This window comes from Artibeus jamaicensis, unplaced genomic scaffold, assembly GCF_021234435.1.
Source record: "Artibeus jamaicensis isolate MK-2021 breed Jamaican fruit bat unplaced genomic scaffold, CSHL_Jam_final scaffold_474, whole genome shotgun sequence".
Classification (NCBI taxonomy): domain Eukaryota; kingdom Metazoa; phylum Chordata; class Mammalia; order Chiroptera; family Phyllostomidae; genus Artibeus; species Artibeus jamaicensis.
In genome coordinates, this window is record NW_026522046.1 from 30715066 (window position 1) to 30727413 (window position 12348).

Here is a 12348-nt window from a genome sequence, read left to right on the forward strand (position 1 = left end):
ATTTCATCTGCAATTTAAAAAAATTCCTACAAAAAAAACACTGGTAAGATATTCACTGTTGAGGTCTTCAAAATGTTGAAAAAAGAAAGAATACCAGTTTTACACACAATTTCCAGAGAAAGAAAAAATATTGATGGAATACTTCACAAATCACTTTATGATACCAGCAGACTTGAACCCAAATTTTGACAAGGCCAGTAAAATGACAAGGCAGTTACAGTTGAAAATCTCTCACAAAGTGAACACCAATTCTAAGCACTTGCAGACTAGGGACCACTAGCAGGTGCCCTGACTAGGAACTAAACCCACAACCTATGCATGTGTTCTGACTGGGAATTGAACCTGCAACCTTTCAGTTTACAGGATGATGCTCCAACAGTGAGCTCCACTGGCCAAGGCAAGATAAATAACTCTTTAAAGCAAAAATATTTTGAATATTATGTTGGGTTCATAACACTTATAAAATAGAAATGTATGGCAATAATAATCTAATAGAAGACATGGAAGAAATGGCATTCACTATACTGTTGGAAATTTCTTACTGCTTGACATATGCCATAACATTTGAAGTTATAATGATAACATAAAGATGCATACTGTAAACTCTTAAAGCAACCACTAAAAATAATAAAAACAGTATCTCAATAATGGAGAAACCATTAAATCATTAAAATACCAAATTAACCTATTTTAAAAAGCAGGAAAATGTCGAAACTATGAACAAATGTAACAAATAGAAAACATAACAAGATGACTTAAGCCCATCCAAATATTTCTCCAGACATGTCTCCCTGAAATTACACAATTCGAGATATTTTTCAGATCTTAAGATTACCTGGTGGGTTTCTATAAAGGAAGCTGTTTGCTTCAAGGCCCAATAATAGACTAGCAAGTGACATTCAGCAAAGCAGCACTTTGTGAGAGGAGGTAAAAAGGGTCTGGGTTGGTAAATGATGTAAGGAAGCTTGACTTGGGGTGGTGAACACACAGTGCAGTATACAGATGCTATATTATAAAGTTGTACACCCAAACCTATATAATCTTATTATATTAACCAATATCACCTCAATAAATTCAATACATTTTTTTAAAAAGCAATACTTTGCTCTTTATAGATCTGAATCCCAAATCCCAAAAGGCACCACTGGGTGGCAGTGCTTGACTTTATCTGCAGGTGCCTGAGCAGGGGATGTCGCAAAAGTCATCTGCACAGCCCTGTTTTTGTTCTAGACTCTGCCCAAACGGGAATTTTTTCTAGCAACCCAAAGTACAGGAGCTGACCAGGACCAAAGGTCACATATATACCTACCAATATAGCCCCCAGACACTCGTTTCTTATTGTTCATCCAGCAGAGTTTTATCTCGTGCATCTCTAAGATTTATCTGGAGCTCCTGGAAAAAGTTATTCTTAGCAAATGTGTGTTGATTAAGCCAGTTCATGGATTTTAGCTAGTTTGATTAACCTGAGTCTGCTAATCATGTATCGAACATAGACATAATCTTTGGGTTTTTCCTCAGAGAGACATTATCCGAGTATTATTAATATAAAAAGTTGCTCTCCTCAGTACTTATTAAGACAACATTGTCAGTGGTGACAGTATTTGAGAAGGTAGACATGTCCCTGGGGGCACATGGACATGTGTTGGAGTCCTGTCTAAATGCAGGTAGATTGTGCCTGAATTGCTTCTGAAGCTGGAATTAAAAAAGAAAGCCAAATATGTGAAACAAACTATATATTTCTAAACTTAGGTTCTAAATAATTACTTAAATGGGGGACACATGATAATTGGCCAATTTTACAACTTTAATATTAATGACTTCTACTCATGAAAAATCTTATTTTAAAGAAAAGGAACAAGAGTACCATACAAAGAGAAGATGACAAAGATTCAGAATATACATATGCATATATATCTGTGTATATAAATATGTTTGTGTACTACACAAATTAATAATAAACGAATTCGCAATAGACAACCAAGCAGAAGACTTGAAGAAGTACTTCGTGAAAAAGAAATACCTGTAAGTAGAGGAAGATAACCAAATTCACTAGAATTTAGAAAACCACAATTAAAATCACAAAAGATGCTTCAATGCCCAAATTTGATTGCAAATAGAGAGGCTTAACATGCAATTATTGGAAAAAACATAGATAAATGGGAATGCTTTTGACAATGTAAACTGTTACAGCTATTTAGAAAATAATGTAGCACTACATTTTCTATGAGTCAGCAATTCTACTCATATATACCTATGTATGTATATATGTGTGTGTGCTTTAGTTGTAAACTCCCTTTTAAGGCCAGGTTTGGCTGCACTCCGCAAGTTTTGCTATGTGTGTGGTGTTTTCATTATCATTCAAATAAAAATATTTTTTTATGTTTATAGTGAATCATTTTTATCATAAATTATTTTAGTAACACATTAACTTTTTTGAACGGATGGAGGTTTTCTTTTTACTTTAAAATGTTATTGTTCAATTACAGTTTTCCCCATTTTCCCCCATTACTTGCTCTGGCCCTACTCACCCCACCTCCCATATTCAATTCTCCCCACCCTGTTGTCTTTGTCCATGGGTCCTTTATACATGTTCCTTGACTTGTCCCTGCCCCTTCTTTTCCCTGTTATCCCCCTCCCCCTCCTGTCTGGTCACTGTCAGTTCTTTATCTCAATGTCTCTGGTACTATTTGCTCACTTGTTTGTTTTGTTCATTAAGTTCACTTATAGGTGAGATCATATGGTATTTGTTGGGAATTTTCTAATTATCATGTCGTTATTAATTTCTAGCTTAGTCCCACTGTAGCCAAAGAATATGCTTTACCTGGCTTCAATCATTTTAAATTTGAAAATAATTACTCTAGCCAAGAATATTTTTTAAAACTTCCATGTGTACTTAAAAACATGTATTATGACATTATTTGCTACTGTGGTCAATATGCATAACTTAAATCAATTTTATTCATTATATTTTCAAAATCTCCTCTATTTATTAATTTTTATGTTTATCCTACTAGTTATTGAAAAATGAGTCCTTAGCTTTCAAAAATCCTTCAGTGTCCCTATGAGGACCCACAGAGAAACTTGGATCATACAACCCAAAAAGCGTGGGCAACATAACATGAAGCAAATATAAGCCAAAGTGTAAATAACTTGCATGAAAATCTGAGGATGAGCTGTGGGGACAACCCACCAATAGCTCCAGGACCTGTGCAGCCACAGGGAAGCAACAGAGAAGATCTTACTGACATGTATTCAAAAGCCTTTGTAACAAATTGAAGACCAGTTGAAACTAGCAAGCATCGCAGCATCCTATTAGTGAGTGGGTACAAGCTATCTGCGATTAGATGCGAAGGGGAGGAAACAGTCTGGGCCCTACTACCCAACATTAACCAATCAAAACCTCTGCCAGGGCAGAGCTCCAGACTAAGAAGAAACAGCTGAAAATAGAATCTGACTGAGCAGGACAGGGTAAAAGATGATGCAGATTACATGGGCAATACAAAATGTAACATTTCACAGGAACAGAAGAGGGAACACGAGAGCCAAACGTTAAAAAACATACAAAAACTTCTAAAGGTTAAGATAATGAATTTCATGAAAATGAGCATCAGAAAATGACTAAAGTATACCACTCAAATGACTGAAGTATATCACTCAGAATTAGTGTAAGAGTAAGCACAATAGGAAACAGAATAACCTATCTATAGGCAATGAAAAAATAATAGAAAATCTTGCCCACAAAACAGAGGAAAAACTATGAACAGATGTTTTAAAATCATCTTAAGTTATTAATACAATGATGTACAATGTGAAAGAGCAACATGAACCTAAATCACATAACTCAGCAATTAATCAGTAATAGCCAAGAAAGAATTCAGAAAACCAAAACAAAACAGTTTTGCACAGTGAACACAAGGGAGACCAAGGAGTGGAGATAACAACAACTGGGAAATATAATTGAAAAACTAGGAAAACATTGAAAATAAATAAAGAATTTAATGGTTATGTACTATATGATTCCATTGATATGATAATCTAGAAAAGGTAAGTTCCCAGAGATAGAAAACAGATCAGTAATTGCCAGGGGCTAGGGGAAAAAATACGGTGATTTCAGTTGATGGAGCTGTTCAATGCTTTCATTGTAGAAGAATTTATGTGATAGTGAGCATTTTTCAAAAACACATAGGATTGTATGCCAAATATAATTAATTTTAAAGAATATACATGTAAAAAAGTGTGAAGAAGAGATTAGAAACAAGATTAAAGTGATATTTAATTTTTTTAAATGTTTAAATTTATTTTACTTTTAGAGAGAGGGGAAGAGAGGGAGAAAGAGAGGAGGAGAAACATCAATGTGTAGTTGCCTCTCACGTGCCTCCCACTGGGGACCCAGCCTGCAACCCAGGCATGTGCCCTGACTGGGTATAGAACCGACAACCCTTCGGTTCACTGGCCAGTGCTCAATCTGTTGAGCTACACCATCTAAGGCTAAAGTGACTTTTTAAATGAAGAAATAATGAATACATAGAAAGAACATCAAAGATAGATATGGTGAATTTTCCCATAGAAGAAAAAAAACTAAAGCAAGGGAATAGATCAAGTATAAAAAATTATATAATTCAAGAAGATGTCCCTGAAATTAAAAATAAAAATTTGAAACTAGATATTGATAGGGTACATGAGAATACTTGAGAAAAATTAAACCACAATAACCGACACTGAAATGTTATTGGACTCTAAATAATAAAATAAGAATCTCTTGCCTATGAAGGACAAAGACTAAATAACTTATATGGGAAAGAAAAATCAAATTGTCTTCAGATATTTTATAGCAATTTTTAGGCCAACATGAAATTGTATTTACATATCTCAATGATTTTATAGCCTGTTTAAATTAAATTTAAGTATAAAGGATGAAGAAAAAACACCACCAATAACAACAAACTCAAGAAGTTATCCCCCCTGAGTTCTTCCTTTTGAATGTTAATGTGAACACTTCAAACAGCATTGAGAATGCATTAAACAGCTAAATGCTAAAGAGACATCAAAATAAAAACTGGTGGTGGCCATTAAATGTATAGTATTCATGTGAAAAACTAAGAACAAACAATGGCCATGAGGAAGTATGGTAAGTAATGTTTTCATGCTTGAAACTAGCTACAGTACAACTATTCAAAAAAAAGTACTAATGAGCATACCAGTCCCCAGATGTTAGTTTCTAAATAGCATTAACTGAAGAAAGAAATCAGGGCCCCTTGAATAAATGGCTCATTAAGGGACTGGCAAAGGATAAATACAAGATGAGCCTGGAGCTTCTTGTAGCCAGGACTAAGGAGGTGCTCAAACACCAAAATGATAAAGAGGTATGTTTAAGGAGGAGCCAACCTGAAAGAGCTGCCAGTGAACAATGCTAAGGTAATCTGAGTGTCAAAATAAATAACATAGTCTACCTCAGCAAAATCCTACCAAACCAGATCCTGTATTACATTGAAAAGATCATACAGCATAATCAAATGAGATTTATTCCATGCATGCAAGGTGGGTACAACAGCTGCAAATGTGGTAAACAAAACAAACAAAATGAAGGATAAAATCACATGATCATATTAACAGATGCTGAAAAAGCATTTGACAAAATACAGCACCCATTATAATAAAAACTCCCAGAAAAGTGGTGATACAGGGAACAAACCTCAATGTAATAAAGGCCATATATGACAAACCCACAGGTAGCATCATACTCAATGGGCAAAAACTGTTAAGTGCTTTCCTTAAGATCAGGAGCAATACAGTGTGTCCACTTTTACCATGCCTATTCAACATGGTAATGGAAGTCCTAGCCACAGCAATTAGAAAAGAAAAATAAAAGGCATCCAAATTGGAAAAGAAGGAGTAAAACTGTTATTTGCAGATGACATGATACTGACATACAGAACACTAAAGGTTACACCAAAAAAAACTACTAGAACTGATAAATGAATTCAGTAAAATAGCTGGATACAAAATAAATATCCAGAAATCAATTGCATTTTATACAGCAATAATGAGCTATTTGAAAAGGAAACTAAGAAAGCAATTCCATTCACAATTGCTTCAAGAAGAATAAAATGTCTAGGAATAAATTTTATCAAGCATGTAAAAAACCCATTTTTAGAAAATTATGACATTGAAGTGTTGTAGACTAGTCTGCCTGATTTTAGGAATTGTATCTCTACCCCTTGTGGCTAAGGGCCAGAGACGACCTTTGGAATTAGAGCCAAAGGAGACAAAGCCTGTCTCTGGTAACAAATGCTGCCTCAGTTCCTCTCCCTGCACCCCAAGCTTGGTTGGAAGTCAATGACAGGTCAGACCCCTCACAGCGGGGGGCAACCTAAGCCAGACTCCATCACTTGGGAGGCCTTCATGGAAGGACTTGGGGGGGCGGGGTCTGCAACAAAGAGCAATGGACTCTTTCCCTCGCCCCCCAGCTTTGACAAAGTCTGAGTCCCCATGTCCTCTGGGAGAAGCACTTCCTGGCTCTAATCCCCTTAAGCCTGAATAGCTGATAGGCAGGGGGTACAGCTCCTTGCCTTGCTAGAGCATGTCCTGGGGAAAAATCTGGCATTACAAAGACTTCCTAATAAACCTGTGAAATCTGCTCTGCTAAGAGTGCTTTCATTCATATGATAAGGGTCTGAGAGGAAATGAGTATGTCTCCCAAAGTTTCTGCAACTCTCTTCCTGACAGACACTCACTCAGACTCTGAAGCCCTCAGATCTCTTTGAAATTTTATCTACTGTTTGATCCTTGCCACCCTATATTCCTGTATATTATAACCCAATAAAAGGCTATGGAAGAGGACGCTCGAGGCCTTTTTCTCCTCAGAGAAACTGGCTGCTCCTGGCCTTTGTCTCCCCTGAGAAACTGGCCACAGCCCACTCCTTCTCCCCTAAACAGATCTCATCTTATCTCAGCCATATTTACTCATTCGCGTGTCTATAGCACTAGGGGGACTCGGGGAGAAGTCGCCCCCATGCTGAAGAAAGAAATTGAAGAAGATACAAATAAGTGAAAGCATATACTACGTTCATGGATAGGAAGAACTGACATCATTAAAATGTTCGTACTGCCCAGAGGAAACTATAGATTCAAAATAATTCCTATAAAGATACCAATGGCATATTTTATAGAACAAGAACAGATATTCAAAAAAGTTACACAAAACAACAGAAGACCCTAAAGATTCACAGCAATCTTGAGAAAGAAGAATGAAATTGGAGAAATCATGCTGCCTGATATCAAACTATACCACAAGGCCATGGTTATCAAAATGATATGGTTCTGGTATAAAGCAGACATAGATCAATGGAACAGAATAGACTTAACAGAAATAAATTCATACCTTTATAGTCAATTAATATTTGGCAGAGGAAACAAAAACATACAGTGGAATAAAGATAATCTATTCAATAAAGTGGTATTGAAAAATGTGGTCATGTATGTGCAAAAGAATGAAACTAGACCACATTTTTATATTATACATGAGAATAAGCTCAAAATGGATTAAAGACTTAAATGTTAGACTCAAGACCATAAAAATTCTAGGAGAAAATAGAGTTGGCAAAATCTCAGACATTTCTCATAGCAATATTTTTTCTGTTATGTATCTCCTTGGGTATATGGAACTATATAAAACTTAAAAGTTTTTGCACAGCAAAAGAAATCATCATTGAAATCAAAAGACAACCCACTGAATGGAAGAATATATTTGCCAACAATACATCTAATAAGAGGAAAATATCCAAAATTTATAAAAACTTACACAACTGAACACCAAAAAAAATCTGATTAAAACATGGGCAAAAAACTTGAATAGACACTTCTCCAAAGTGGACATATAGATGACCAATAGACACATGAAAAGATGCTCAATGTCACTAATAATCAGGGAAATGCAAATTAAAACCACAATGAGGTATCACCTCATGTCTCTCAGAATGCCTATCACCAATAAACAACACAGCGAGTGCTGGTGAGGATGTGGAGAAGAAGAACACTCGTGCACTGTTGGTGGGGATGCAGATTGGTACAGCCATTTTGAAAAGCGGTTTCATTATTTCAAAAATTAAATATAAAACTGTCTTATGACCAATGATTCCACTTCTGGGAATTTATCAAAAGAAACCTGAAACACTAAATCAAAAGAACATATGCACCCCTATGTTCATTGCAGCATCATTTATACTAACTGAGATTTGGAAGCAGCCCAAGTGTCCATCAGTGGATGAGCGGACAAAAGAGCTGTTGGACATTTACACAATGAACTGTGTCTCAGCTGTAAAAAAGAAGGAAACTTTACCCTTTGTGACTGCATGGATGGACCTGGAGAACATTACACTAAATGGCATAAGCCAGTCAGAGAAAATAGGAACCATATGATTTCACTTATATGTAGAATTTAATGAACAAAATGAACTAATAAGCAAAATAAATAGAGTCAGACTCTTAGAAAGCAGGCAGACAATAGTTGTGGAGATGGCCGAGGGGCTAGATTGGGGGTGGAGGGATTGAACAAAAAAGAAAAAAGAAAAAATCTCACAAACACTGTCAACAGTGTGGTGATTGCCCAGGAGAGGGTGTGTTAGGGAAGGTAGAAGGGGTATGGGGGGAGAACAGTGATGGAGGGAGATTGACTGGGGGTGGTGAACACACAATATAATGTATAGATGATATGTTGTGGAATTGTGCACCTGAAATCTGTGTAATTTTAACCAGTGTCATCTGAATGAATTCAATAAAAACAAAAATAACTAAATAATGTATATAAACATAGTCTAGCTTATAATTACAAATACAAAACAATTTTCTCTCTCTATAATATATATATTTAGGAACATGTATATATATATTAGGAATATATATGTATATATACATATATGTTCCTAATGATACACAAAAATAATTGAATAAATAAACAGATGGGAAAGAAAACACAAATCTTCCTTCTAGAAGAATTCCAAATAATTTACGTAATAGATCTTGCTCTGCAGGATGTAAAATTTAATTCTCCCTGTGCCTTGAGTTTGGGTGCACTGAATGACTTCCTTCCAAAGAACAGAGTATGGAAAGATGGAGGAAAAAGTAGCTTTACAGTGGAGACTTTGGACCACAATTACCTTGGCCAAAGGTTAACATCATCAGTTATGAGTTATATTGACAGCATTGTATCCCTTAATATGATGACATGATAAGGACATTTCACCCTGAACTCTTTCTTCCAAAAGTCCATAATCCAGACTGATTATGAAAGAATATATGACAGATCCAAACTGAGGGACATTCTACAAAATACTTAACTAGTGCTCCTCACAATTTTCAAGGTCACAAACAACTAAGACTGTGAAACCAGGAGACTGACTAGACATGAAACAAATGCAAATATGGTATCTTGGATTAGATCCTGAAATAGAAAAAAAATTATATGAAAAACAACAGTGAAATCTGAATAAAAACTGGAGTTTAGTTAACAGTAATATACTAGTGTTGGTTTCTTAGTTGTGGTAAGTGTATTATGGTTATGCAAAATGCTAAGACTACGGAAAAATGAAAGAGAGAGGTACACAATTCTCTGTACTATCTTTGCAAATTTTTCTAAAAATATAACACTTTCAGAGAACAAAAGTTTTATTTTTTTAAAATGGAAAGCAAATACGACAAGTACATAGAAAAATTCCAAACATTTTCAATAACTACATTTCTGGTAGTATATTATCCTGAAAATGATTTCTGTGTAATGTGGAATAAAGCAGGTGAACAATTACATGACATAATTCTGTCACCTCCAGTATTCACAAGAATTAGGAATTGCAGTGTCAAGAAAAGAAGATAAAGACGTAAGATAGAAGTGTTGATAAACACTCTATAGTCCTGTCTTTGAATTAGAGATATCAGTATCAACTCATGAGTTATTTTAATCAAGGAATAAACATTATTAATTACCATTTCAATTCAAAATTTTTAGTCATTCATTATTTGTAATAATCTTTTCTGTTGTGTTTGCTAATTTAGCCTTTACTGGGTTAACAAATTTTCATCTATTATTTTCCATGTATATATGGCCAGCAATTAATTTTACTGTTCCTTTTTCAAATTTCTCTTTTTTGATTGTTGTTCACGGGCAGTGGTCTCCATTCCTCCACCACCACTCCCCTGGCTCCACTGACCCCCACTGGAAGACCACCTTCAATTTTGTTTTACCTCTTCCACATCAGTAAAATGTTTCCCTTTGAGGACTTTTTCATCCATGGAAACAAAAAAAAATTTGCTTGTGACAAGACCAGGTGAATAAGGAGAGTCGGCACGGGAGTTGTTGGGGGCTGGGATAAGCCTGAAACAGGCTGATACAATCAGGCCTGAAGGTTGCGCCTGAATAACAGGATGCTGCGGTTAGGAGCCATAGAACTCCCCCTCCTGGACATGCGGGTGGCACACCAATCAGTGCCTTCACGCGCCCGCCTCACCCCCGCCACGCGCAGCACCTTTGAAGTCACCATCCCTGCACTTCCTCCACTGCCCTCCTCTATAAACTCCCTCCATTTGAAATAAATTTGCAGCTTTCAGAATCCTTTGTCTTGCTGCCATTCTTCGCGCCTCCTGTCCCATCCCCCTTCATCCGTTACAGGTATATCGGCGGACCCCGTTGACTGCCTCGCGGGCCGAGGCAGGAGTCATGCCACTGTTGGTCAAAAACTGCTGAACGTTCAGTGTGGTGTGGGTAGGTGTGCTCGTAACTCACCCATTGTGAAACAGGCAAATGTGTTGAAAGAGTCTAAAAAAATTCACTGAAGCTGAACACAGCCTCTCACAACAACGCCATCTGGCACCCTGATACAGATGGGTTCCTAGGGCATGCACCTGATGGGAGAAGCCTGTACTATATGGGTCCCACTCTCCAGAAGAAAACTCTGTTTTGGGGGGGGGGTCCCCCTTGTATGTTGAGTTACTCTTTTTTATACTCATGTTATTCAGTGTCTTAATCATAAATAAATGTAGTATCTTGTCAAATGCATATTTATGCATCTACTGATACTGTCATATGATTTTATGTGGCATATCACTTTAATCAATTTGCACATGTTAACATCCCTATGCTCCTGAAATTAACCCCATTGATTGTGATGTAATATGTTTTTTTAAAGTATTTTTGTATTTGATTTGCTAATATATATTTTTTAGGATTTTTGCATCTATATTCAACGGAGATACTATGTATCTGTAGTTTTCTTTTTTGTATTATCTTTGCCAGATTTTGACATCAAGGTAATTTTGACCTCATAAAATGAGTTAAGAAAGTATTTCTCCTTGAAATTTTTGGAAGACCTTGGAAAAATGGGTGTTAAATATTTTTGAATGTTTGGTAGAATTCACTAGTGAAGCTATCTTGTCCTAGGCTTACACTTTTGAGAAGTTCTGATGAATTTTTTAATTTCCTTACTATTGATCAATCTACTTTGATTTTCCAGTTTTTCGTGATTCAATCTAAGATTATGCATTTCTAAGAGCGTGCCCATTTCTTCTAGGTTATTGAATTTTGTGTTATATTGGTTTTATATTATTCTTGTATGTTTCTTTGTATTTCTGTGGTGTTTATTTTACCTTCTCTTTTATTTCTGATTTTGTCTTTTACTTTTTTTCCTTAGTGAGGCTAACCAGAGGTTTGTCAATATTATTAATCTTCTCAAAGTACCAGCTTTTTACTGCATTAATTCTTCTCTATTGGCTTTGTTTGTTCTTTTTCTAGTTCTTTAAGGTGAAATGTTAGGTTTTTTATTTGGAATTTTTCTTGTTTTTCGAGGCATGCCTATAATGACATAAACTCTCTTATTACTGCTTTTGCTGCATCCCCAAAGTTTTGATACATTGTGTTGGCATTCTCACTTGTCTCTAGGCATCTTTTGATCTCTCCTTTTATTTTTTTTGACCCAGTTGTTGTTGAGCAGCATGTGGTTTAATCTCCACACATTGGTAGTTTTATCCACTTTCTTTTTGCTGTTGATTTTCTATTAAAGCATTGTGATGAGAGAATACACTTGGTATAATTTCAGATTTTTGAAATTTGTCTAGTTTTGTGTTGCAACAGATGACCTATCCTTGAGAATGTTCCACATGCACTAGAGAATAATGTGTAATTTGGTGTTCGGGATGAAAGGCTCTGTAAATATCAATTATGTCCGTTTGTTTTAATGTGTCATTTAAGACCAATATTTTCTTATTGATTTTCCATTTGGATTATCAACCCACATCTGTCTGTCAATGGGTTAGTTAGGTGTCCTGCTATGACTGCCTGTTCCCCCAGTTTGTCTCTTTAGT